Raw genomic sequence first — 21,572 nt, 5'->3', positions numbered from 1 at the left:
TTCTCCTCCTTTCCTGATATCTCCGAGGAGGAAACCGCCCGCCTTCTTTCCTCCTCAAAATGCACCACTTGTTCCTCTGATCCCATCCCCACCAACTTACTTAACACCATCTCTCCTACTATCACCCCCTCCATCTGTCATATCCTCAACCTCTCTCTCTCCACTGCAACTGTCCCCGACACCTTCAAGCATGCTGTAGTCACGCCACTCCTCAAAAAACCATCACTAGACCCTACCTGTCCCTCCAACTACCGCCCCATCTCCCTCCTACCCTTCCTCTCCAAGACACTTGAGCGCGCAGTCCACAGCCGCTGCCTTGATTTTCTCTCCTCTCATGCCATCCTTGATCCGCTTCAATCCGGTTTTCGCCCTCTTCACTCGACAGAAACAGCACTCTCTAAAGTCTGTAATGACCTGTTCCTTGCCAAATCCAGAGGCCACTACTCCATCCTCATCCTCCTCGATCTATCCACCGCTTTTGACACTGTTAATCATGACTTACTTCTTGCCACACTGTCCTCATTTGGGTTCCAGGGCTCTGTCCTCTCCTGGTTCTCCTCCTATCTCTCTCACCGCACCTTCAAAGTTCACTCTCATGGATCTTCCTCCATCCCCATCCCCTTATCTGTTGGTGTTCCCCAGGGATCAGTCCTTGGACCCCTTCTCTTCTCAATCTACACCTCTTCCCTGGGCTCCCTGATCTCATCTCATGGTTTCCAGTATCATCTCTATGCTGATGACACCCAACTGTATCTCTCCACACCAGACATCACCGCGGAGACCCAGGCAAAGGTATCGGCCTGCTTATCCGACATTGCTGCCTGGATGTCCAACCGCCACCTGAAACTGAACATGTCCAAGACCGAGCTTATCGTCTTTCCACCAAAACCCACTTCTCCTCTTCCTCCACTTTCTATCTCAGTTGATAACACCCTCATCCTCCCCGTCTCATCTGCCCGCAACCTCGGAGTCATCCTTGACTCCTCTCTCTCTCCTTCTCTGCGCATATCCAGCAGATAGCCAAGACCTGTCGCTTCTTCCTCTTTAACATCAGCAAAATTCGCCCTTTCCTCTCTGAACACACCACCCGAACTCTCGTCCACGCTCTCATTACCTCTCGCCTGGACTACTGCAACTTACTCCTCACCGGCCTCCCACTTAGCCATCTATACCCCCTTCAGTCTGTTCAGAACTCTGCTGCACGTCTCATATTCCGCCAGAACCAATATACTCATATCACCCCTCTCCTCAGGTCACTTCACTGGCTTCCGATCAGATACCGCATTCAATTCAAGCTTCTCCTTCTTACCTACAAATGCACTCAGTCTGCTGCCCCTCACTATCTTTCTACCCTCATCTCCCCTTACGTTCCCGCCCGTAACCTCCGTTCACAGGATAAATCCCTCCTCTCAGTACCCTTCTCCACCACCGCCAACTCCAGGCTCCGCTCACTCTGCCTCGCCTCACCCTATGCTTGGAACAACCTTCCTGAACCCTTACGCCAAACCCCCTCCCTGCCCGTCTTCAAGTCTTTGCTTAAAGCCCACCTCTTCAATGCTGCGTTCGGCACCTAACCCTTACCGTTCGGTGAATCCAGACTGCCCCTATCGGACCGACCGTTCACTTGTCTATTAGATTGTAAGCTCTTTGAGCAGGGACTGTCTCTCTTTGTTAAATTGTACAGCGCTGCGTAACCCTAGTAGCGCTCTAGAAATGTTAAGTAGTAGTAGTAGTAGTAGTAGTAGTACTACTACTATTTAGCATTTCTATAGCGCTACAAGGCGTACGCAGCGCTGCACAAACATAGAAGACAGTCCCTGCTCAAAGAGCTTACAATCTAATAGACAAAAAATAAATAAAGTAAGCAAATCAAATCAATTAATGTGAACGGGAAGGAAGAGAGGAGGGTAGGTGGAGGCGAGTGGCTACGAGTCAAAAGCAATGTTAAAGAGGTGGGCTTTCAGTCTAGATTTAAAGGTGGCCAAGGATGGGGCAAGAGTTTCTGCTTATTCTAGGCTTTTTTTTTTTTTTAAATCTCAAGCATCACCATCACTACCATTTCGGTGAAAAGATTCTGATGCCCTCAGTCTATCACCCTAGTTCCTCTTATTCTAACAGTGGTTTTAACTCGATCCTCACTGTACACACAGGCTTTTTTTTTCTAAAAAATATCCAAAATGAACACTCATGAAATATCTCCGTACAGAGTGCATGCTAATTTGTCTCATGCATAATTACTGTAAATAAACTATAAAACTAAACAAGTGGTGTAGAAGCACAAAAGTATCTAAAACAGTCAAACAATCCACAAGATGAAAAACGACTCTACTTAAAGGGAAAAGGCCTCAAAGAGCTCCGAGATCAAAAACTGATCTCACAGGGCTTAATCAGACACAGTGGTCTTCTCTTCATCATAGGCCAAAAACTCTAAGATGCCACAGATCTAAAAAAAAAATTTTCTCTGTGGTCAAAATGTAAACTCAATGAGCCACATCGAGCCTGCAAATTGATGGGAAAATGTGGGATAAAAATGCTACAAATAAATAAATAAATAAAATGAGAATTAAACTCTAAGTGATAGTATATCAGTCTTCTGCATGCAGATCACTACTGGAGCATAACACGCTATCCAATATACACTATTGCACTTATCTTTATTAAGTGGTGCTCGTAGGATGCTGCTCTCCGCTGTGCGGTCCTTCACTTACTGCCCTGAGCCGACGATGGCCAGCATTTCGCTGCTTCTTCAGGGTCTCAGGCTGCAACTGGAAGAAAAAAGCAAGTAGTCTAGATCCAGCGTAATGGGCATACACAGAATCACAAAAAATATAAAGAAAAAACTCAAAACAGCACAATACACGGGACACCCGCACAGCTCTCTACAGCAGCGTACTACATCTGAACTGCTGCCACTGTGTGCTATGATATAGTGTTTGTGACGTCAGACGCCCATACCCAAGAAACCAATCGGATGCCTAGAAAAAATGACACCATTCTAGGCAGGCATTCAAACCGATTGGTTCTAAAGAGAGGAGTTTAAAGATCCACTTTTGTTCATGCTGTAATAGAAGTCTCCGATGATCACCCCCTCGCGGGGACTTCAAAACTTCCTGCAAAACTAGGCACTTCAAATCTTCAAAGGTATGTGATTGATTAATACAGTGCGCTACCAATGGCAAACCTATCTTGTGTGTGTTGATTGCACTTCTATGCTCTGTCAAGCGAATGGCCAAAGTTTGAAGATTTAAAGTGCCTAGTTTTGCAGGAAGTTTTGAAGTCCCCGCGAGGGGGTGATCATCGGAGACTTCTATTACAGCATGAACAAAAGTGGATCTTTAAACTCCACTCTTTAGAACCAATCGGTTTGAATGCCTGCCTAGAATGGTGTCATTTTTTCTAGGCATCCGATTGGTTTCTTGGGTATGGGCGTCTGACGTCACAAACACTATATCATAGTACACAGTGGCGGCAGTTCAGATGTAGTACGCTGCTGTAGAGAGCTGTGCGAGTGTCCCGTGTACTGTGCTGTTTTGAGTTTTTTCTTTATATTTTTTGTGATTCTGTGTATGCCCATTACGCTGGATCTAGACTACTTGTTTTTTTTTTTTTTTCCAGTTGCAGCCTGAGACCCTGAAGAAGCAGCGAAACGCTGGCCATCGGCGGCTCAGGGCAGTAAGTGAAGGACCGCACAGCGGAGAGCAGCATCCTACGAGCACCACTTAATAAAGATAAGTGCAGTAATGTATATTGGATAGCGTGTGATGCTCCAGTAGTGATCTACGTACAGAAGACTGATATACTATCACTTAGAGTTTAATTCTCATTGAGTTTACATTTTGATCACAGAAAAAAAATTTTTTTTAGATCTGTGGCATCTTAGGGTTTTTGGCCTATGATGAGAGGCCACTGTGTCTGTTTAAGCCCCATGAAATCAGTTTTTGATCTCGGAGCTCTTGGAGGCCTTTTCCCTTTAAGTAGAGTCGTTTTTCATCTTGTGGATTGACTGTTTTAGATAATTACCGTGAATAGCCTGGTTGAGGGGGCTGGGAGCGTCCGAAGACCAGTTCAGGAACTCTTGAGATTTTTGCTTGCAAATTATCAGATTTTTGTGCATGGTTTGTACCTATGAAGTATTTCATGGCCCATCATCTCATCTTACATAAGTTTTGCTAGAAACCTTGAATCAGCTTCTTAGGACCTTCCATTACTGTTTGAAACCCTGAAAAAGGCACAGCCTCCAGATTTGAACCCATTGTTCTATGGCAGCACTCACAGCCCAATGATTAAAGATAAATGCAGGTGCTAGAGGCCAATAGCACCGGACTAGCACCTGCATTTACCTGCGCCATAATCATCGGGGTTGAATAGCACCTTAACCCTATGCCAGCTCAGAGTTAGGGTTAAGGCATCTGCCCCAGCCCAGGCTATCACTGTCAGACTGGGCTGCCACCGTGTCCTGGGGGTCCACAGGACCCCCGGACCTTGACTGCCCCGATCGGACCGACCGTTCACTTGTCTATTAGATTGTAAGCTCTTTGAGCAGGGACTGTCTCTCTTTGTTAAATTGTACAGCGCTGCGTAACCCTAGTAGCGCTCTAGAAATGTTAAGTAGTAGTAGTAGTAGTAGTAAACTCCCCCCCCCCCCCCCCAATCACGAGGACAAAATGGCAGCACCCTGCCCTGCGCTTCCTGGGATGCGCTGAGTGGGTCTTTCCCACCATACCATTTTGTAGGCAGCAATAGATGGAAGAGAAGGGAGTGTTGCTCCCTCCTCCAACAAGAGATATTGGGGGGGGGGGGGGGGGGGGGCGGTGAGGATTTACCAATAGACCACCAGGGAGAGTGGGAGGGTTGCGTCAGCAGCCCACTTGAGCCACCAGGTATATTTTTTGGGGTGTGGAGGTGTTAGGGAGTCTGGAGATCTGCCAGTGCATGCTCGGGCACAATCCTCCTGCGCTTTCCCAGGAGGATCAATGTTAATAACATGCATACATTTGCATGATATTAGCATTAATCATTAGGCAGTTAATTCCCCACGCTGTTCCAGCACTATTTTTAAGGCACTGTTTCTGAACAGTGCGGGGAACTGATCATTGGGGCATCAATGCCCTGTATGAAGCATTACCACTTTTTCTGCTAGATATGTCCCTCTGTATGTACCCCAGCATTTCTCTGCCAGAGACCTGCACCCTTTTGTACTATTCATTCCATCGTACATATGATTCATCACGTTATTGAAGTCCTTGACAATATGAACATTGGATGGAGACGTCCTATTAGTTTATTGTATCACTCTACACAAATATCACTCTACAAAGTTTCTCATTGATTTGGTGAGTATTGCCTTACAAAATAATTTATTTTTTTTAAAGGCAACCATTACAAACAAATTAAGGGTACTGCAATGGGGGCCGCTATGTTTATGTTGTTTGTGTTTTATTAAAACTTGTTATACTGCCAAATACCAAAACAGGGTTTAAGCCATTTACCATAAAATATACAATAAAATAACGAAAAGAACTCCATTGTGGATAGGACAGAGAACAACCAATTACACAAGACCATACTTAAACATTCTTCAGAGCTGCAAACTGTATACATGGATAGCAAACTTATGTTGCAGAATTTGAAGATAAATTTTTGAAGACCCATGCATTCAAGAGTTATGTCACATTATGGAAGTGTTATATAAACAACATTTTTATCATCTAGATAGCACTCAGTCTGCTGCCCCTCACTACCTCTCTACCCTCATCTCCCCTTACGTTCCCGCCCGTAACCTCCGTTCACAGGATAAATCCCTCCTCTCAGTACCCTTCTCCACCACCGCCAACTCCAGGCTCCGCTCATTCTGCCTCGCCTCACCCTATGCTTGGAACAACCTTCCTGAACCCTTACGCCAAGCCCCCTCCCTGCCCGTCTTCAAGTCTTTGCTTAAAGCCCACCTCTTCAATGCTGCGTTCGGCACCTAACCCTTACCGTTCAGTGAATCCAAACTGCCCCAATTTGACTGCCCCTATCGGACCGACCGTTCACTTGTCTATTAGATTGTAAGCTCTTTGAGCAGGGACTGTCTCTCTTTGTTAAATTGTACAGCGCTGCGTAACCCTAGTAGCGCTCTAGAAATGTTAAGTAGTAGTAGTAGTAGTAATGAAGACCAGTTGATTGCTTTCCATAACTGGTTAAAAAGGAGATATAACTGGTTAAATAGGAAAGATCAGAATCTCAGATTTCAAATGAACTACAACAGATCAAAAATACCCTTCCTGGACATTATGATAAAATTTGAGACTAGGAAGTTTAGTAAAACCCTACACAGGAAGAAGGCAGATGTAAATAAAATGTTACACTATGCAAGCTGTCATAGTCAGTCACTTAAGAGAAACCTAATATATAGCCAGTTTCTCAGAGTGAAATGCATTTATTCGGCGAAAGAATATAATACTCACTCATGTCTAATGATGCAGAGGTTTAAAGACAGATGACATCCAGTTACACATACAAGAGAAGGTTTTGATAGGACAAATATGGTGGATAGAAGAACATTATTGATACCTGTTAATGGGTCTAAGAAAAAGAATGACAATCTGGTATGCACTTTATTCTATGATCATAGGTCATATGAAATTGTAAAGATAATTCTTAGGAACTGGCATGTTATTCAAGGTATTTCTAATTTTTCTGACTTCTTAAACAATACAGGAACATAAGACCTTTGAAATAAGAATGATTGAATATTTTGACACCCAACAAACAGCACTTAATAAGGATCTGGGTTTTCTAACTCATTATAAAACATAAAGCTGTATTTCTCTGTTTATTACCCTCCTCTCACCTACCAACACCCATTCTGTTAGAATATCAATGAAATGCTTTGATGTCCCCATGCATACCCCCACCCTCCCACTCTGTCAGACTGTCAAAGTAATGCTTTTGATGTTTCTCTCATATATACTATCTGCTACCTCATTTGCTTATTTCCGATCTGAGGAAGAAGGGCAACCTTTGAAAGCTAATCAAGAAATGTATTAAGTTATGTCCAATAAAAAAGGTATCATCTTTCTTTTCCATGTTTTATTTTGTTTGATTTCTATTGATAATTTTTCTGAGAAAGAACTCATGGTTGCCTACAATAGACAATGGAATCTAAAAATGTGCCTGCATTGCCTGTTGCTCATACTACAATTGGGCAGAATGGTAGTGGGTCATTATCACACATCCAAGAATAGGTGAGACTTACGAGCTAAGACACTTCTCCACTTGTAAGTCAGAAGGAGTAATTGTGGAGGAGTGGCCTAGTGGTTAGGGTGGTGGACTTTGGTCCTGAGGAACTGAGTTCAATTCCCACTTCAGACACAGGCAGCTCCTTGTGACTCTGGGCAAGTCACTTAACCCTCCATTGCCCCATGTAAGCTGCATTGAGCCTGCCATGAGTGGGAAAGCGAGGGGTACATAACAAAAATAATTTACATAGTGATCTGCTCTTTTGGACATCTATATGTTGGGAAAACTAAGACAACCGAGATGTAGGTTTATAGAACACAGGAGCAATGTTGCTAGGAAGACTGCTGAGAAACACCACATACAGTATGACCATGTGTTTTATCAACTCAGGTTCTTAGTTCTTAGCAAACTGTCTCATGGCGAGCTGGCGACCTGAATAGATTACTGATACAAGAAAAACAGAGGTTCATTTTTAGGTTTAATACGGTGAAACCTAATGGTCTTACCAAGAATCAGATTTATCAGTCTTTATATAATACCAATATATGTCACTGTTTATCCATCTGCAATTTTACTAATGTTTATAAGTATTAGTTTTTTGTTTTTAATAATGTTTACGCGTTTCTGTTCATTCATTTGCTGCAGCTTCTTAACTATTTGTATGGTGTCTACATGTGTAATTATTCATGATTACATTACTGTATTTATTTGATGAAATCATATTTATGTATTGAAGAATAGTAGAATAGTTTTATGGTTTTCTAATTTTATTTACTTTATTTAAAAATTTATAATCTGCCTACAACTAGATGAAGTATACAAAAACAAGACAGACAAAAACTATATCCTATATAATAATTCTCACCTCCAACGTTCTGACTTGCCTGGGACCTTGGCTCATTGCGAGTTGGTCTGCTAGGCTCCGTGGATCAGGCTGACATCACCGTAGCCATGATGTCAACTTCAGAACCCGGAGGGGGGGGGGGGGGGGAACATGCCTCACAGCTGATCCATGTCCAGAGGAGGGTCGCTGGACGGGTAGCTGCAGGGGGGGCAGGAGAGAGGAAGGTCGCTGGATATGGGTGGCTGCAGGGGGAGCAAGGGGAGGGTCGCTGGACATGGGTGGCTGCAGGGGAGCAGAGGAAAACCTTAAAACACCCGTTTCATTTGTGTCAGAAATGGGCCTTTTTTACTAGTAGTATACTAATGTCCTTAATTGACATTAAACTAATGTTTTTTATTAATTAAAATTATAATCTATTTGGCACCTGGTCAAAAGAAACCAGACAAAAAAAGCTTCAAACAAAAAAAGCTCCCGACATAAAAGTCCATGACAAAACAGACTCCCGACAAAAGGGCCTGATGAAATAGATTTATTTTTGAATGGTACGAATTTGAAGGGTACAAAGACATGGAGGAGCCATAAATTACTAAGTCCACGGCTTGTCACTTGAAAGTCCACAATTCCAGGAATAACATGTATAGAATGTTTGTACATTTGGGAAGCTCGCCAGGTGCCCTTGGCCTGGATTGGCCGCTGTCGCGGACAGGATGCTGGGCTCGATGGACCCTTGGTCTTTTCTCAGTGTGGCATTACTTATGTACTTATATGCACTTATGTCCTGGCACCTGCCTACGGCTTGACTTCACAATCCACACTTGGTATCTAGTGAGAATCATAAATCTGCTTGAAAACATAACCCATCTTAAGAGTCTATTTTGTCTTGGGTTGTTTTGTTGTGGGGTTTTTTTTGTCGGGTTTTTTTTTGTCATGGTCTGTTTTGGTTTTAGTTTTTTTTTTTGTCGGGTTTTTTTTTGTATGGTCTATTATGTCGGGGAGCCAATCTATTACTTTATCATTAAAATGCAATTGTATTCTAGGTGCGCACAATACATATTTTCACAATTGATGCTTCTGGTGCTGTTTTTCTATTAGTGTCAATTTTGATGGCATCATTGGAACACATTTAACAGGAATCAAATTTCTATCCTTTTTTGTGAATAAGCTAAAAGGGTTGAACTTAGGACAAAAAGTGGTGAACTGAATAAGAAACTCGTTGACCGACAGGTGGGGGTAAATGGAATCCGTTCGGAGGAAAGGAAGGGAGCAGTGCAGTTCCTAAGGGGTTGGTGCTGAGGCCTATTCTGTTTAATATATTTGTGGGAGATATTGCTGAAGGGTTGGAAGGAAAGGTGTGCCTTTTTGCAGATGACACGAAAATAGCCAATAGAGTGGATACCATGTAGGAAGTAGAAACGATGAGAAGGGATCTCCGAACGTTAGAAGAATGGTCGATGGTCTGGCAGTTAAAATTTAGGAGTTCATCAAATGATACTCATATACAAAACGTACTCCACTAAGATACTATTTATATCAATATTATTATTTATTACATTTGTATCTCACATTTCCCCACCTCTTTGCAGGCTCAATGTGGCTTACAATAAATCGTGGCTAGTGGAAATGAAAAGAGAATTGAAACTTAGTATTACAGAAGTATTTTGGGTTGCATGGTAATAGAAAACATGATGATGGTATAATGTATGGCGTTCTTAACATTGCTTGCTAGATATATGTGGGGATTTCATATGTATTGGTCTTTGTGATATGTCTTATCGAAAAGATGGGTCTTCAGCAATTTGCGGAAGTTGGTCAGTTCATAGGTCGCCTTTAGGTTACGTGGCAATGCGTTCCAGAATTGCGTACTCATATAGGAAAAGGTTGATGTGTGCATTAGTTTATATTTTAGGCCTTTGCAGTTGGGGAAATGAAGATTAAGGAATGTGCAAGATTATCTTTTGGCATTCCTGGGTGGTAGGTCAATCAGGTCTGACACGTAGGCTAGGGCCTCACCGTGCATGATCTTATGTACTAGGGTACATACTTTGAACGTGATGCATTCTCTGAGTGGTAAACTGTGTAGTTTCTCTCGTAGGGGCTTTGCACTTTCGTATTTTGGTTTTCCATACGAGTCTGGCTGCTGTGTTCTGGACTGTCTGAAGTTCTTTGAGTATTTGCTCTTTGCAACCAGCGTAGAGTCAGTTGCAGTAGTCTAGGTGACTAAGTACTAATGATTGTACCAGATTCCGGAAAACGGTTCTTGGGAAGAATGGTTTTACTCTTTTTAACTTCAACATTGAATGGAACATCTTTTTGGTCGTGATTTTCGCGTGATTCTCGAGTGTTAGGTGCCGGTCAATGGTGACTCCAAGAATTTTCAGAGTTTCCGAAATTGGTAGAGTTAGTTTTGGGGTGTTGATGGTGGTAAATTTGCTCTTGTTGTATTGGGAGGTGAGTATTAGGCATTGGGTTTTTTCTGCATTGAGTTTTAGCTGAAAGGCAACTGCCCAGGAGTGCATATGTAGACTTTGGTTGATTTCATTGGAAATTTCTGTTAGGTCTTGTTTGAATGGGATGTAAATCGTTACATCATCAGCGTAGATGTATGGGTTGAGGTTTTGCTTTGATAATAGGTTGGCCAAAGTTGTCATCATTAGGTTGAATATGGTCGGTGAGAGGGGAGATCCCTGTGGAACTCCACATTCGGGTGTCCATTTGGCCGATGTAGTCGAATTTGATGTCACTTGATATGAGCGTGTAGTTAGGAATCCTTTAAACCAATTAAGAACGTTGCCTCCGATACCGAAGTATTCAAGGATGTGTAGTAGGATTCCGTGATCGACCATGTCGAAGAACTTGACATGTCGAATTGTAGAAGTAATACATTCTTGCCGGTTGCAATAGTTTGTTTGAATTTATTCATGAGCGTAACTAGTACTGTTTCAGTACTGTGATTGGAACGAAATCCTGATTGGGACTCTTGTAGTATTGAGAACTTGTTTAGATATTCTGTGAATTGTTTGGTGACCATCCCTTCTGTTATTTTGGTTATTAGGGGAATGGATGCTACGGTAAAATTATGTATCATACCTGATAATTTTCTTTCCATTAATCATAGCTGATCAATCCATAGACTGGTGGGTTGTGTCCATCTACCAGCAGGTGGAGATAGAGAGCAAACTTTTGCCTCCCTATATGTGGTCATGTGCTGCCGGAAACTCCTCAGTATGTCGATATCAAAGCTCCATCCGCAGGACTCAGCACTTAGAGAATTACACCCACAAAGGGACACTCTGCCCAGCTCACCACCGCCGAAACGGGGGAGGGGAATTAACCCAGCTCATCCCCACACAAGTGGGGGAGGGGAATCCGTCCAGCTAATCCCCGCGGAGCGGGGGAGGGACACCACCCCGCCGATGCGGGGGGATCTGGCTTATCCTGCAACCGCAACCGCGGGAGGAGCTGACTGACCCTAACACCGCTGAAGCGGGAGGGTACAAAGCTGTCCTACAGCCGCACGAAGCGGGAGGGAGTGCCGGCAGAATTTATGTCTCAATCCAGCCCCGTAAAACGGAGGGGAGAGGAATGCAGCAGCTCACTGTAACACAAACTCGTCTCAACTCTTGAAGAATCCAATTGAAAAAACTTGAACACGAAGTCTTCCTGAACAGGAACTGAAGACTAAACTTGCATCTGAAATGCAACCAGAATATAAACAGTACAGATATCTGGGAGGGGCTATGGATTGATCAGCTATGATTAATGGAAAGAAAATTATCAGGTATAATACATAATTTTACCTTCCATATCATCAAGCTGATCAATCCATAGACTGGTGGGATGTACCGAAGCAGTACTCACCCAGGGCGGGACATTGAAATCCCTGACCGCAACACTGAAGGTCCAAACCGGGCCTCCGCCCGAGCAGCCACAGTCAAGCGGTAATGCCTGGAGAAGGTATGGGCCGACGCCCAAGTTGCCGCCTTGCATATCTCTTCCAAGGAGACGGACCCGGCCTCTGCCATTGAGGCCGCCAGAGCTCTAGTGGAGTGAGCCTTCAGCTGGATAGGCGGCACCTTCCCCGCGGCCACATAAGCCGCTGCAATGGCTTCCTTGACCCATCTTGCCACTGTAGGCTTAGAAGCCTGCAGACCCTTACGAGGACCTGTAAACAGGACAAACAGATGATCCGATTTCCGGAAATCATTGGTCACTTCCAAGTATCTGATGATGACTCGTCTCACATCCAGAAATTTGAGAGCAGAGTATTCCTCTGGGTAGTCCTCCCTACGAAAGGAAGGGAGACAGAGCTGCTGATTCACATGGAAGCGAGAAACAATCTTGGGCAGGAAGGAAGGCACTGTGCGAATAGTCACTCCTGCCTCAGTGAACTGCAGAAAAAACTCTCGACATGAGAGTGCCTGGAGCTCGGAAACCCTTCTGGCTGAAGTGATAGCCACCAAAAAGACTGCTTTCAACGTCAGGTCTTTCAGAGATGCCCTAGACAAGGGTTCAAAAGGCGGCTTCTGCAATGCTCTTAGCACCAGGTTGAGATTCCATGCAGGCACCACTGAGTGCAGAGGAGGGCGCAGGTGATTAACTCCCTTGAGAAAGCGCACCACATCTAGCTGCGAAGCCAGGGAAGCACCCTTCAGGCGGCCCCTGAAGCAAGCCAGAGCCGCTACCTGGACTTTAAGGGAACTGAGCGACAGGCCTTTCTCCAGACCTTCTTGCAGGAACGCCAACACTGAAGAAATTGGAGCAGTGAAGGGAGAAAGTGAGCCTGCTTCACACCACGCTGCAAAGGTACGCCAAACCCTGGCGTAAGCAGTAGAAGTAGAGCGCTTCCTCGCTCTCAGCATAGTGGCGATGACCTTGTCTGAGAAGCCCTTCTTTCTCAAACGCTGCTGCTCAATAGCCAGGCCGTAAGACCAAAGGGGGAGGGATCCTCCATCACCACGGGACCCTGATGCAACAGGCCCTGCTCCACTGGCAGTCGCAGAGGGTCGTCCACTGAGAGCCTGATCAAGTCCGCATACCAGGGACGTCTGGGCCAGTCCGGACCCACCAGGATTATCCGGCCCGGATGCCTTGCCACCCGGTCTAGCACCCTGCCCAACATGGGCCAGGGCGGGAACACATAGAGAAGCTCTTGTGTCGGCCACTGTTGGAGAAGAGCATCTACTCCCAGGGATCGAGGGTCCCATCCTCTGCTGAAAAAGCGCGGCACTTGGCAATTGGCCGATGACGCCATCAGATCTAGGCTCGGCTGGCCCCAGCGCTTCGTGATGTCCAAGAACGCCTGAGCAGATAGCTGCCACTCTCCGGGATCCAAGGTATGGCGACTGAGAAAGTCCGCCTTGACATTCATGACTCCGGCAATGTGAGCCGCTGACAGCTGTTCCAGGTTCGCTTCCGCCCACTGGCATAGATTCATGGCCTCCTTGGCTAGAGGGGCGCTCTTGGTACCTCCCTGGCGGTTGACATAGGCCACAGCCGTGGCATTGTCCGACAGGACCCGTACTGGCTTCAACGCCAGTACCGGGATGAACTCCAAAAACGCCAACCGAATGGCTCTGAGTTCCAGGAGGTTGATAGACCACATTGTCTCTGCAGGAGACCAGAGCCCCTGCGCTGTCCTTCCCAAGCAGTGGGCTCCCCAGCTCGTCAAAGAGGCGTCCGTCGTGACGACAATCCACTCCGGGGTCACGAGAGGCATCCCTGCAGACAACTTGTCTGTCTGCAACCACCAGCTCAGCGCCTTGCGCACTGCTGGGTCCAAGGGAAGGCGCACAGCATAATCCTCCGACACCGGAGTCCAGCGCTGCAGCAGAGAGTGTTGTAGTGGTCTCATATGAGCCCTGGCCCAGGGCACTACTTCCATCGTGGCCGTCATAGAGCCCAACAGCTGCACGTAGTTCCAAGCCCGAAGCGGAGAGGCTACTAGGAACTGGTCCACCTGAGCCTGAAGTTTGACAATCCGATTGTCTGGCAGGAACACTCTGCCCACTTGGGTGTCGAATCGAACTCCCAGATACTCCAGGGACTGAGTCGGGCGCAGCTGGCTTTTCTCCCAGTTGATGATCCATCCCAGGGAGCTCAAAAGAGCAACCACCCGGTCCACAGCCTTGCCACACTCTACATAAGAGGGGGCTCGGATCAACCAGTCGTCCAGATAAGGATGGACTTGTACTCCTTCCTTTCTCAGGAAGGCCGCGATGACCACCATTACTTTGGAGAAGGTCCGCGGAGCAGTAGCCAACCCGAACGGGAGGGCTCTGAACTGGAAGTGTCGGCCCAGTACTGCAAAACGCAGAAAGCGTTGATGAGGAGGCCAGATGGGAATATGCAGGTACGCTTCCTTGATGTCCAAGGATGCTAGGTACTCCCCTGCCTTCACTGCCGCTATAACAGAGCGGAGAGTCTCCATGCGAAAGTGCCGAACTTTCAAGGCCCGATTGACCCCTTTGAGGTCGAGGATAGGCCGTACAGAACCTCCTTTCTTTGGCACCACAAAGTAAATGGAGTAACGTCCCTTGCCAAGCTGATTTTCTGGCACCGGAACGACCGCCCCCAGGCGGATCAGATTTTCCAATGTCTGTTGCACTGCAACAGCTATGACCGGAGACTTGCAGGGAGAGAGTACAAACCCGTCTCTTAAGGGTCGGCAGAACTCTAGCTTGTAGCCGTCTCTGATGACTTCCAGCACCCAAGCGTCTGAAGTTACTCTGGTCCACTCGCCCAGAAACGAGGACAGGCGTCCTCCAATCTGCACTGGGCCATGGACCAAGACCCCGTCATTGGGTACGAGACCCTGGGGGAGGACCGGAGGGCGTACCTCCGGGACGGCGGTCTCTGCGAAAGGAATGCTGCTTGGGGGAGAAGTTCCTCTTGAAGGAAGAGGAGGCAGAGGAGCCCGACTTGCCCGGGCGGTACCGACGGACCTCTTGAAACCGTCCTCTGGAGTTACCGGGGCGAGCACTAGGCCGAGCCCTGGCCTCTGGTAACCTCTTGCCCTTAGACGTGCCGAGATCGGTCACAATTTTGTCCAGCTCGACCCCAAAGAGCAGCTTGCCTTTAAAAGGCAACTTAGCCAGGCGGGACTTAGAGGCGTGGTCCGCAGACCAATGCTTCAGCCATAGCCACCGCCGCGCAGAGACTGTCTGAGCCATACCTTTAGCTGAGGCTCTCAAGACATCATACAGTAAGTCTGCCAAATAAGCCAAGCCCGATTCCAGGGCCGGCCAATCAGCCCTCAAGGAAGGATCCGAGGGGGAAGCCCGCTGTACAATCGTCAGGCACGCCCTGGCCACATAGGAGCCGCAAACTGAGGCCTGCAAACTTAAAGCAGCCGCCTTGAAGGACGACCTTAAGGCCGCCTCCAATCTTCTATCTTGGGCGTCCTTTAGGGCCGTGCCACCTTCCACCGGCAACGCCGTTTTCTTAGTCACCGCAGTGATTAAAGAATCCACGGTAGGCCAAATAAAGGCCTCACGTTCACTTTCAGGCAAAGGATAAAGGCGGGACATAGCCCTAGCCACTTTGAGGCTCGCTTCCGGGACATCCCATTGAGCCGAAATTAAGGTGTGCATGGCATCATGCACGTGGAAGGTTCTAGGCGGGCGCTTCGTCCCCAGCATAATGGCGGAGCCAACAGGGGCTGAGGGAGAGACGTCCTCCGGAGAGGAAATCTTCAAAATGCCCATGGCCTGCATTAACAGGTTGGGCAAATCCTCTGAGCGAAAGATCCGCGCTGCAGAGGGGTCATCCGCTCCATCCGAGCGGGAATCCGTCTCCTCCAAGGAATCCCCAAAGGACCGTTGGGAGAACTCAGATACGCTGCCCTCATCTACATCCGAGGAGACAGAGTCCTCTAGGGCCTGGAAATCCACCCGAGGGCGTTTATTTCCGGAGGCCTCAATCCCTTTATCGGACAAGGGAGCAGGGGCAGCGTTTGCATAAGAAAAGCCTGATGCAGCAGCAAAATAAACTCAGGGGAGAAATCCCCTAGACTGTGCACTTCAGCAGCCTGGGCCACAGCCCTAGACGCACCCTCAACCGGCGCTCGCAAGAGCAGGGGAGAAACATGCTGCGCATCCAAGATGGCGTCCGGCGCAACACTCCGAGAAGGAGCCGCGCGGGAAGAACGGCGCTTAATTTTAGCCGCCTTTTTGCCGTCGCCCAAATCAAGAGCGACCAAGGCATTAACGTCTCCCACCTCAAGGGCAGTCCAAGAAGAAGCCGTCCGAGCAGAGTGGCCGGCCAAGATGGCGGAGGCGAGCAGCGGGGGATGGGCGTTTATGGCGGGAAAAACCACCGCGCCAGAGGGAGAACCGGGACACTGACCGGCCTCCGAACTGACCCCCAAGAAGGGCGAATCAGACTTTAAGACCCCCGCATCCCCGCTAGGAGCGTACACGCGGTCCGGGGAGCGATTCTTCGCGCCCTCGCCCTCCGACGCCATAGGCCACGTGGAGATCGATCGGGGTACCCCCTGCCCGCTATAAAAAGGTAAAAATTACCTACTTCTTGCTCCGAGCTGTAACGACCTGGTGTCCCAGTGAGTAGCTGCAATAAACGTTTAAATAAACGTCGAAAATAAACGTCTTTAAAGGACGTCAAAATTTTTTTTTTTTTTTTAAACGGAGCCAGCGGGAGGGGGGAGAAAAGGAGGGACCTGGCGCCACCAGGTTTGCACTTGCTCAAGAAGAGCCCTCAACCCCAGGCACTCAACAAAACCTAAAAATTAGGCTTGGAGGCCTAGCCAGAGCTGCTGCTGTGTGTGACCACCACCTGCTGAGATAGAGAACATACTGAGGAGTTTCCGGCAGCACATGACCACATATAGGGAGGCAAAAGTTTGCTCTCTATCTCCACCTGCTGGTAGATGGACACAACCCACCAGTCTATGGATTGATCAGCTTGATGATATGGAATGATCTATAGTTGGTTAATTCACTTGCATTTTTCTTTGCATCTTTTGGTATGGGGGTGAGTAGGATATTTCCTTTCTCCTTTGGGAAGAGTCCATTTTGTAGCATAAAATTCACATGTTTCGTTAGATCTGTTATAAAGTGTTGGGGGGCCGATTTCATGAGGTTATTTGGGCAGATGTCTAGTTTGCAGTGAGATTTGGTGAATCTTTTAAGCATTTGGGAGATGAGATCTTCCAATATTGGCTCGAATTCGGTCCAGATCCTATCTGCTGGGTATACTCCAGGGTCTGGATCCAGACATTCTAGGAGAGCAGTGTATTCAATAGGGCTGGCAGGTATTTTTAGTCGCAGTTGTACTATTTTCTCTTTGAAGTACTTCACGAGGTCATCGGCTCTTGGTATGTCTTTACTGTTGTTCGTGACTGGTGTGGTGTCTATTAGTTTGTTCACAAGTTGGAAGAGTTTGTGTGTGTCCTTGTAATTTGGTCCAATTTTGGTTTTGTAGTGTAGTCTTTTGGTTTGTCTTACGGTGTATTTGTATTTTCTTCGGATTTGTTTCCAGGCATTGAGTGTGGGTTCGTCTTTTTTTTATTCCATGCGCGTTCCAATTTTCTAACTTGTGTTTTGAGTTTTTTTAAATCTTCGTTGAACCACAGTATTGAGTTCTTTCTGTGCGAGGTTCTGATTTGGATTGGGGCGATATTGTCTAATATTGTTCTGCATCTTTATTGTTTAACAATACCTTTATTGTTTCCCCTTAATCCATCCCCCCATCAACAGGCATTCATGTAACTCACTTTCAAATGTCATCCACACAGTCAACCATTCAGTCAAAAAACATTGTAGTGTGCTATACACAAATATATCTTCTAAACATAAATGCAACATCAATCAATATTCTAACACGGAGTCCATTATTTGCACACTTATGCAAGTCAAAAAATCGTTGCTATGAGTCTTATCGCATCATAAGATGAAAATGCCAGTGGCCCGGACACACTCCAAGCTAATTTAACAGCTTTTTACTGGAAAAGCTCCCAATGTCTACTCAGGGCAAAAATAATGGATCCCAAGATTTGGTCAATGCTTCATATCATACATCACCATCAGATGTTATGTTTTGACTGTCCATAAGGGTTATCAGAGGACCGCATCTCTCAATTGCTAAGTGGTGCTCACTTGTTTTCTGATGAGCAACAGATACATGCCTGTGATTGGGAGGAGGTATACAGGGTACACAAGGCATTGATTCGGGCGGAACTACATTCAGCTGCGTTAATTGAATACTGTCACGCTCAACGTGTTCCGCGCAGGTTGCGCATGAACAAGGAACCAAGGTTCTTAGGTAATGAGCAATGTGTGTCTAAATGGAATGCAGTGATTACTCAATGCTCTTTAGATCTCATGTTGTTAACGATAGATGCTTTACAAGATGAAATTGAAGCACATAAACATGATTTACAGGTTAAGCAGGACAGTATTCAACAAATACAGGACAAAATTATATATGATAAACAGCTGAATGAACATAATTTAAAAATTGAGCCATGGCTAGAAGGATGCTAGGCTGCGTAGAGAGGGGCATAACCAGCAGAAGAAAGGAGGTGTTGATGCCCCTCTACAATGCCAAGAAGTGATGCACTTGGGGTATGGAAACCCAAAAGAGAGATACCGGATAGGAGGGGAGAGATTAGTAAGCTCGACTCATAAGAAAGACCTTGGGGTGTTGGGGTCAGAGGATCTGAAGGTGAAGAAACAATGCGAGAAGGCGATGGCCATGGCTAGAAGGATGCTAGGCTACGTAGAGAGGAGCATAACCAGCAGAAGAAAGGAGGTGTTGATGCCCCTCTACAAGTTTTTGGTGAGGCCCCACTTGTATTGTGTTCCGTTTTGGAGGCTGTAAAAAGACTGGAAGCAGTGCAAAGAAAAGCTACAAAAATGGTATGGGATTTGAGTTGCAAACCGTATGAGGAGAGACTTGCTGACCTGAACATGCATACCTTGGTGGAAAGGAGAAATAGGGGTGATATGATACAGACATTCAAATATTTGAAAGTATTAATCCGCAAACTAACCTTTTCCGAAGATGGGAAGGCGGTAGAACTAGAGGACATGAATTGAGGTTGAAGGAGGGCAGACTCAGGACTAATGTCAGGAAGTATTTTTTCACGGAGGGTGGTGGATAACAGGGAAGATAGGGTTTCTGGATAGTGAGGTTGCACAACAGACCGTGGTAGGCCAGGTGCCCTTAAATACAACTAAAGATCAGACAAAAGATGTGAAATCAATAGTGTCAGGTACTAAGCATCATGCAAATAAGAACAACAAACATACTCTGAAATGTCTATATGCAAATGCTAGGAGTCTAAGAAATAAGATGGGAGAGTTGGAATATATTGCACTAAATGAAAAATTGGATATAATAGGCATTACTGAGACCTGGTGGAAGGAGGATAACCAGTGGGACACTGTCATACCGGGGTACAAAGTATATCGTAATGATAGGGTGGACCGGACTGGTGGAGGGGTACATAAGTACATAAGTACATAAGTAGTGCCATACTGGGAAAGACCAAAGGTCCATCTAGCCCAGCATCCTGTCACCGACAGTGGCCAATCCAGGTCAAGGGCACCTGGCACGCTCCCCAAACGTAAAAACATTCCAGACAAGTTATACCTAAAAATGCGGAATTTTTCCAAGTCCATTTAATAGCGGTCTATGGACTTGTCCTTTAGGAATCTATCTAACCCCTTTTTAAACTCCGTCAAGCTAACCGCCCGTACCACGTTCTCCGGCAACGAATTCCAGAGTCTAATTACACGTTGGGTGAAGAAAAATTTTCTCCGATTCGTTTTAAATTTACCACACTGTAGCTTCAACTCATGCCCTCTAGTCCTAGTATTTTTGGATAGCGTGAACAGTCGCTTCACATCCACCCGATCCATTCCACTCATTATTTTATACACTTCTATCATATCTCCCCTCAGCCGTCTCTTCTCCAACCATTGTATATTAACGAGAGCCTTGACTCTGATAGATTACAAATTCAGCAGGCCACAAATCACACCTTCGAATCATTGTGGGTTGAAATTCCATGTATAAAAGGGAAAAAAACGGTGATAGGAGTGTACTACCGTCCGCCTCGCCAGGATGAGCAGGTAGACACAGAAATGATAAAAGAAATCAGAGACGTGAACAAAATGGGCAATGTGATAATAATGGGTGACTTCAATTATCCAAATATAGACTGGGTAAATGTAACATCGGGACACGCTACAGAGATACAATTCCTTGATGAAATCAAGGACAGCTTTATGGAGCAACTGGTGCAGGAGCCGACGAGAGAAGGAAAAATTCTAGACTTGGTCCTTAGTGGAGCGCATGATCTGGTGAGGGACGTTATGGTACTGGGGCCGCTTGATAACAGTGACAATAATATGATCAGTTTTGACATCGACCTTGAAGTAACTGTACACAGAAAGTCAAATACGTTAGCGTTTAACTTTAAAAAAGGAGACTATGATAAAATGAGAACGGTAAAAAAAAAAACTTAGGTGGGCAACTGAGAGAGTAAAAACTGTACAACAGGCGTGGACGCTGTTCAAAAATACCATCCTGGAGGCCCAGGCCATACATATTCCGCGAATTAGAAAAGAAAGACGGAAGTCCAAAAGACACCCGGCCTGGTTTTAAAGTGAGGTGAAGGAAGCTATTAGGGCTAAAAGAAAATGGAAGAAGAAACCGTCTGAAAATAACAAGAAGCAGCATAAGGAGTGTCAAAGCAAATGCAAGGCGCAGATAAAGAAGGCCAAGAGGGAGTACGAAAAAAAGATAGCATTAGAGGCAAAAAAACATAGCAAAAAATTTTTTCGGTATATTAAAAGCAGGAAGCCGGCAAAAGAATCGGTTGGGCCGCTGGATGACCGAGGGGTAAAAGGGGCGATCAAGGAAGACAAAGACGTAGCGGAGAGAATGAATGAATTCTTTGCTTCAGTCTTCACCGAGGAAGATTTGGGTGGGATACCGGTGTTGGAAATGGTATTTCAAGCGGACGAGTCGGAGAAACTTACTGACTTCACGGTAAACCTGGAGGACGTAATGGGGCAGTTCGGCAAACTGAGGAGTAGCAAATCTCCTGGACCGGATGGTATTCATCCTAGAGTACTGATAGAGCTGAAAAACGAGCTTGTGGAGCTACTGCTAGTGATATGCAACTTATCCTAAAATCGAGCGTGGTACCGGAAGATTGGAGGGTGGCCAATGTAACGCCCATTTTAAAAATAGGCTCCAGGGGAGATCCGGGAAATTATAGACCGGTGAGTCTGACGTCGGTGCCGGGGAAAATGGTAGAGGCTATTATTAAAAACAAAATTACAGAGCACATCCGAGGACATGGATTACTGAGACCGAGTCAGCACGGCTTTTGTGTGGGGAAATCTTGCCTGACCAATTTACTTCAATTCTTTGAAGGAGTGAACAAACATGTGGACAAAGGGGAGTCGGTTGATATTGTGTATCTGGATTTTGAAAAGGCGTTTGACAAGGTACCTCATGAAAGGCTACAGAGGAA

At 46.1% G+C, this 21,572-nt stretch overlaps 1 protein-coding gene across 1 annotated transcript in view; it reads right to left on the bottom strand.

Annotated features, from left to right (window-relative positions):
• The window catches only part of CDC20 (cell division cycle 20), a 251,137-nt gene that overhangs the window by 167,418 nt on the left and 62,147 nt on the right, over nucleotides 1-21,572 (bottom strand).

This window comes from Microcaecilia unicolor, chromosome 6, assembly GCF_901765095.1.
Source record: "Microcaecilia unicolor chromosome 6, aMicUni1.1, whole genome shotgun sequence".
Lineage (NCBI taxonomy): Eukaryota > Metazoa > Chordata > Amphibia > Gymnophiona > Siphonopidae > Microcaecilia > Microcaecilia unicolor.
Note: the sequence above shows the minus strand (reverse complement) of the source record. Positions and strands in the feature narration are given on the sequence as shown.